This window comes from Oratosquilla oratoria, chromosome 26, assembly GCF_046742065.1.
Source record: "Oratosquilla oratoria isolate Oo_2021 chromosome 26, ASM4674206v1, whole genome shotgun sequence".
Lineage (NCBI taxonomy): Eukaryota > Metazoa > Arthropoda > Malacostraca > Stomatopoda > Squillidae > Oratosquilla > Oratosquilla oratoria.
This window is the reverse complement of record NC_134802.1, coordinates 38,326,512-38,334,011: the sequence shown is the minus strand read 5'-3', so window position 1 is coordinate 38,334,011 and position 7,500 is coordinate 38,326,512.

The window sequence follows — 7,500 nt, the reverse complement described above, 5'->3', positions numbered from 1 at the left end:
AATAAACACATTATTACGTATACTGACGAACCTCCCCTGGATATATATATTATAGTCTGGCTGTCAGACTAAATTATAAACTAATTATGTAAATTAAAATATAAGATGTGACGAAGTAAACCCAGCTCACATAAATAATTCAGTTATACGAACATGGCACCTCCCCAAGCAACTTCCGACATTCTTAACCGAGATGTGCGAGCTTGGAGAGGTACTTCTGCCAGTGACGTGCCTTAGTGATAGAATTGTGTAATAGTGTACCAAGAGAAACAGTAGATTGAATAGGACAATAAACAAACAAAAACTTAGAGGCGTTTGTGCAGTGGACACCCCTAAACATATTCTCTGTTACAAGTGACCAGGATAGAGTAACGTAACAATACCGTTACACCCGTCCGGTTACATTACTGGTGGCAGCACTCCCGCAACCTACTACTTCGAAGAGACTACGGTGTACCTACTACGGTGAACTTCAAACCCGTCCACGCTTAGCCAACTACATACATCTACGAACAAATAACCGCACTGAACAAAACGCTCTCAAGAACAAGAACTTGGTCTACACTCTTTCATCACGGGCAATCGTCACAGGCTGATCTCCCACTACTATAATCAACATTATAAAGGTAACATCAATCCTTATATTTAACACCAATATATTCCAGTGATAATAACCATACATTACCCACTCAAAACCACACCTGATACTCGCATTTTTTTTTTCTATGCGAACATCATTCCACCGAGCCCTCTGGACTTCCTTCGCTTGAGCACTGACCTCACCCGCCCCAGAGGACTCACACCGGCTGCGCACTGACTCGCGTAACAGCCACCTCATCCGCTCAACCACCACCACTCATCCGAGTGTCGCGTTCCACCGAGAACCACAACATCAGCAAAACTCGCTTCAAGCACGGTATTAAGGTAACCTATACGCCCTTAGATACCTACGTGCTCAACGCACGTACACCTTAGCCATACAACGAGTATGTAATCTCGCACTTATATTAGCATATTGTCATTTAGAAGTTTTTTTTTTCTCTCCAAAAATTATCATTAAGTAATACTCTTTAATCTGCCAATTACAAATATACATATATATTCAACAGTTAATATTATTACATAATATAATATTCATATGCATTCTTCTAGTTAAGTAATTCTTGTTTAAACAAATAGCTCTTATATGTTTAAAATTCAATATTTACATAGAACTTATACATTTTTATCAATGTAACCTACTTTACTGCTGTAAAAATTTTTTTATGAACAACCATAATTAATTCTATTATAAGAATAATATCACAATAATTAACTCCTTATTATATAATATTAATTCCACATTTTATTACTATTTTATATATACACATATATTTTTATGATTTTTGTAATCCCATTACTATATCCCCCTTCCCATATCTAAGCATAACATAATACCCTTAGTTACTATATACCTATTATTCATATTTTAACAGCTCCTTTTTTTTCTTAGATTACAAATCAAAACTAACTATTAACTAATACATGATTTAACAACATGGCCTTTGCCACCAGATCAAAACTAAAAAGTTTACATAGCGTCTTCTCAAAGTCTAGAGAAGAAAAACACCAAAATGACATATCCAGTGACAAAGAGGAAATACACACAGAAGACTTAATTGGCAATGACAATACCTCTGACCAGTTAAATAATCCTGACAAAACTAATCCTAATGCAGATACCCCTATAACTCCCCTTTATGAGAACGATGTCTTACCTTTTTTCAACCAGCTTCCTCAAGTAGACCCCTTTCACCCCTCACAATCACAACCACCCATTCCTCCCATCCAACCAAATATGCAAACAAAACCTCCTATAAACCATAATCCATCCAACCCCCATATCCCAACACATAATAACCCCCCTCCCATTCAGCAACAGTACCAAAACTTCCCCCTTCCTTCCCCCCATACCCCACCTGTTCAAACCCACTCCACACCATACCACCAACCACCACCTAACCTTCCTCCAAACCCACAATATTATCCTTACCCACAACCTCAACCAACAATAATTAACAATTATCAAACCATAACCCCCCTCACAGAAATCCCAACCTTTTCCCAAGATAGCGGACTATCTATTGCAGATTTCTTGACAGCATGTGACCTGTTTTTCTCCAAGAACATACAATACTCAGAGACAGATAAAATAAATTTGTGCCGTCAGAAAATAAACCCATCTGACATTTGCCGTTCAAAGGCAAGGATGCTAGACACCCTAGTTGCATCTGGAATCACTTATCAGGAATATAAACGCCACCTCCTTAAGGTCTTTCATAACAAACAACCTAACAACATTTCCTTCCTCATCACCTTCCTCAATAACACTAGAGTCCCACCACATTCCATTACTAATATAATGGATTTTGTTGCAAACGGAATGAAAGAGGTCAGAGAAGACCTAGAAAATAACTCTCCTTGGACTCACACTGATCAATTTGGTCAAAATGTAATGCCAACAAAACACTTACTAACATTCCTTGAAATAGCTTCCTATCTCTCCCAACTCCCTCCAAAGTGTTTAAAGGAAGCCTCCAAAAAGGAACTAGACACTAGAAATCCTCTAGCTTATACCTATATTTTAGATATCATGAATGCTTGCAATGTATCCTTAGATACCCCCAACCATCTCCCCAGACTAAATAGCCTTCACTCACAGCAACCCCCTCCCACCAATCAAGGACAACCTTCTAAGTGGTGCTCCTACCATTGTTCAAAAAGTCTCAACACTAAAGACTGCATACAACAAAAACAATACCCACAGGTACAACACCACTCTATCCCTTGCTCAGTTCATGGAACCTTTTCCCACACCGATGCCCAGTGTTGGACACAGCAAAAGCAACACACGCAGGTACAACACCACCCTATCCCTTGCTCAGTTCATGGAACCATTTCCCACACAGATGCCCATTGTTGGACACAGCAAAAACAACACCCACGCTCAGTGCATGCTACTACCTCACACCAGAATCAAAACAAACAAGTTCCACCCCCCTTTAAACACCCACTCCTATCTACACCAACACATCCAATCAAATACTGCAACCTACACCAAACATCATCTCACTCCAACGAAGAGTGTTACCTACAGAAAACACAACAACAACCGCATCAGAGAACTAACAACCCATTCACCACCCATTGACAAACACCCCCCTCCAACACGACAACCAATACTAAACAACGATTGGGGGAACGTGTACCAGCCTCACGCACCAAACCACCATAGGAATATCTCATACACAACACAAATACCTCACCCTAGAAGTAAGCCTAGACCAACTTAAAGTTGACATGATGGTTGATACAGGAACAAACCTGAACATCATCCCAAGAGCTCTGTATGAAGCATTAAATGACCCACCCCAAATTCAATTTTCCAATATGGAAGGACTCTTAATAGAAGGGAGCACAATTCCTCTACACGACACCATAGACTTAAATATTGAAGTCAACAATCACAAAGTAGGTTTCACAACTTTCCACATAGCAGATGAATGGAGCCTTGATCAACAAGGTATAATAGGACTACACTCATTAAAGATTTGTAAAACTAAGATAGATTTTGAGACTAACAAAATCTCCTTCCGAGATGTAAATAATGAATCAACAGTTCCTGAGACACCCAACTCAGACACACAACATCTCTCATGTCTACCTTCCTTTAATACTCCCAATCCCACTAACAACTATTCCTTCCGACCACCCCCTTATGTCACCTCAAAGGCACTGATGTCTAACACAGTCATCATACCCCCTAGACATTCAATAACAGTCCCACTATACATACCCGGTGCAATAGACCATCAGGACGTCATAATCGACTCAGACACGTCCAGGATTAACAACATAACCATTGAGTCCTCCTGGGACACAATATCAGAAAATAAACATACACTAGCTATGTTAACAAACACCTCAGAACAACACCGTAAAATCAGGAAGAATACAAACATCTGCGCAGTCCATCTCCATAATTCCCCTATCCAGGAACCACTGCCGCAACACATCAACCAAGTAAGACCAACACAACCCCTCCCCCCTATTCCCCCAGACCAAATCACGACATCAGCTGACGGAGAAAGTCATAACGAGCTATTAGCTCTCCTACAGAGGAATAGATCAGCTGTCGCCTTAGAAGGCGAATCACTAGGCAAATGTGATATAATCAAACATCACATCCAAATTCCCCCAAACACCCCCCCTTCATACACCCCCGCTTACCGCATACCCCACAGTAGGAAATCCCAAGTCAATGACAGTGTACATGAGATGATACACCAAGGCGTAATTTCCCATTCAGACTCCCCATGGAACAGTCCCCTCTTTTTGGTCCCTAAGAAAGACGGAACCTTACGCCCTGTTGTTGACTTCAGAAAAATAAACAACCTAACTCAATCTGACCCACACCCCCTCCCCGCCATGCAAGATGTACTACAATGCATTGGCAACGGGAACTCTGTTTTTTCCACAATAGACCTCAAGTCAGCTTTCTGGCAGGTCGAACTAACAGAGGAATCAAAACCCGTAACTGCATTTTCCACGGACAAAGGACACTTTCGTTTTGAACGTATGCCCTTTGGCCTTAAGAATGCCCCCTCAACCCAACAAAGGTTGATGACCCGCATTTTCAGTGACATGATAGGAATCTCATTATTCGTCTATTTAGACGACCTCATTATATATAGTCCCACAGAAAGAGACCACCTTAACACTTTAGAGATTGTCATCAAACGTCTCAAAAACACGGGATTAAAGATTCAATTAAAGAAATGTAGATTCCTCATGAAGGAACTCATCTTCCTAGGCCATAAAGTGGATGCAAAAGGGATTCACACAACCACAGATAAAATAGATACAATAAACAATTTCCCAACCCCCAGAAACGCTAATGAAACAAGAAGTTTCATTGGGTTAGCCTCCTATTACAGACACTTCATAAGAAACTTTGCTGATATTGCTTCCCCTCTGACCAAATTCACAAGGAAAGGCGAGCCATTTCAATGGTCAGAAGCAGAACAGCAAAGTTTCGACACTCTCAAACACGCACTCACCACAGCCCCTGTACTAGTTTTCCCTGATATGAAGAAAGAATTCTTTCTTTACACAGACGCCTCCTCTAAATGAATAGGCGCAGTCCTACAACAGAAAGATGACAATGGCAAAGAACACGCCATAACCTACGCAAGTAGAGTCCTCAACAAAACTGAAAATAACTACTCAACTACACACAAAGAAGGACTTGCAATCATATGGGCACTAAAACACTTTAAATACCTCATTTTAGGCTACAAGATTACCATACTAACAGACCACCAACCACTAGTCTATCTTTTTAACTCCAAAGACTTACATGGGAGAGTTGCTAGATGGAAAACAACTCTCCTTGATTACGATCCCATGATCGTATACTTAGCTGGGAAAGCTAACGTAGTGGCAGACTGCTTGAGCAGACAAACTCACATCACCCCCATAACCCAAACCACATGCATACCTATGCAAGAACTCAGGGATGAAACTGACGGAGACCCAATATGGTCTCCAATAAAACAGCATCTCATCTCACAAACCCCCTTACACTCCCGACCACCTGTCCCTATTGAGGAACTCAATCTGGTCGACGGAGTCATAAGGAGAACCATTAATACAAGAAAGGTTACTGTTATCCCCAGAGCCCTAGTCCCCAAGGTCCTACACATATTGCACGACAGTGCAATGGGAGGCCACTCGGGCAGAGATAAGACACTAAACACTGCTAGGCACACATATTATTGGCCTTACATGAAAAGAGATATAACCACACACATAGATTCTTGTGTAACTTGCAAACAATTCAGAGGCCCTAACCTGAAGCAAATCAACATAAAAGATATCCCACTCCCTGCTGAACCATGGGAAACACTTGGCATTGACCTACTGAAAATGCCAACGAGCCATCAAGGTTCCAATTATGTACTCACAGCAGTTGAGTATTTATCTAAATACACAATCTTAATACGTGTCCAGGACAAAACAGCAGAGACTGTAGCCAAAACCCTGGTCAACAATATCTTTTGTAAATACAACATACCACACACAATGTTATCTGACAATGGCTCAGAATTCAAAAATGAAGTGATGCGCGAAATAGCACATCTTTACAACATTGACCAAACATTTGCCACTGCATACCACCCCCAGGGAAACGGTCTGACTGAGCGAACAAATCGCAAGGTCCTAGAAATTCTCAGACCATTGGTCAATGACCTCATGGACACTTGGGAAGATTGGCTACCACAGGTACAAGCCAGTATCAATAGCACAGTCAATTCCGCAACAAAGATGTCCCCACATGAAATCATTTTCGGCCAACCAATGCGCCTACCCTACCAAATATTCAACCAACCCCCCCCCACCCTTATACAACCTAGATAACCTCGCACACTGCATCAAAAGAGGTATGCAAACAATTTACAAAAAAGTTAGAGCAAACCTGAAAGAAGCCCAGGAAAAGACAAAGACAAAACAACACAAACGGTCAATTCCACTTGACATAGCACCTGACGACACAGTCATGGTAAAAGACTCAGGTCGAACAAACAAACTCAAACCCAAATTCCTAGGCCCCTTCATAGTCACAAGTTCACTCCCTAACAATGTTTTCCTACTAACAGATCCTTCTGATCACTCCACCTTCACCATACATGGAGAGAAGTTGAGAAAGGTCAAACTGAACCTCGACCCAATCTCACCTCCCATCCACAACCCACCTATCACAGACACACACCAATCACCAATACGCAAGTCTCATCCCATGACTCTGCGTCGACGCAACTAAACATGCACTCTAGCTCTCGCCCCTGAAGATGCAGGACGTCATGTATCTATCAGAGGAGGTTAAAATGGCCCATTTCCAATAAGAACTCTTTTCCACATATCTATAAAACTTCTCTACTTCCTTCCGACCAATATAATCTTAGCGAGAGTCAGATAAACATATCCTCATTCACTGAGACATAACCTTCATCCTCCAAAAGTAAATACATCATTAATTACCCACCTTAAACATCGACTACTTTTGACATGGACTCATTCGACTTACATCATAGGATTCTTCCATATAACTCCACAACCCTTTCCCTCTTAATCATGCTCTTTATACTAATAATAATAATCATATTCTGTTGCATGAAGTAACACCTTCCAAAACCTTTCCACCTCCATACCCAAATTGTTGTAAACCTAGATTAAGTTTATTCTTGTGTCTCACCCAATATCTTAAATACTATAAAAAAAATTTACAGAAACTATATATCCATACTATGAAATAAAACAAGTGCAATGTGACACACCAAACTGACCATAGAACAGTGTTTAGAAAAACAACACTCCCAACAGTGATAGTGTTAAACCATACAAACAATAACATTTAAAAAGTGAATTAAACAGTGTATGTGAAACCCAATATAACATGTA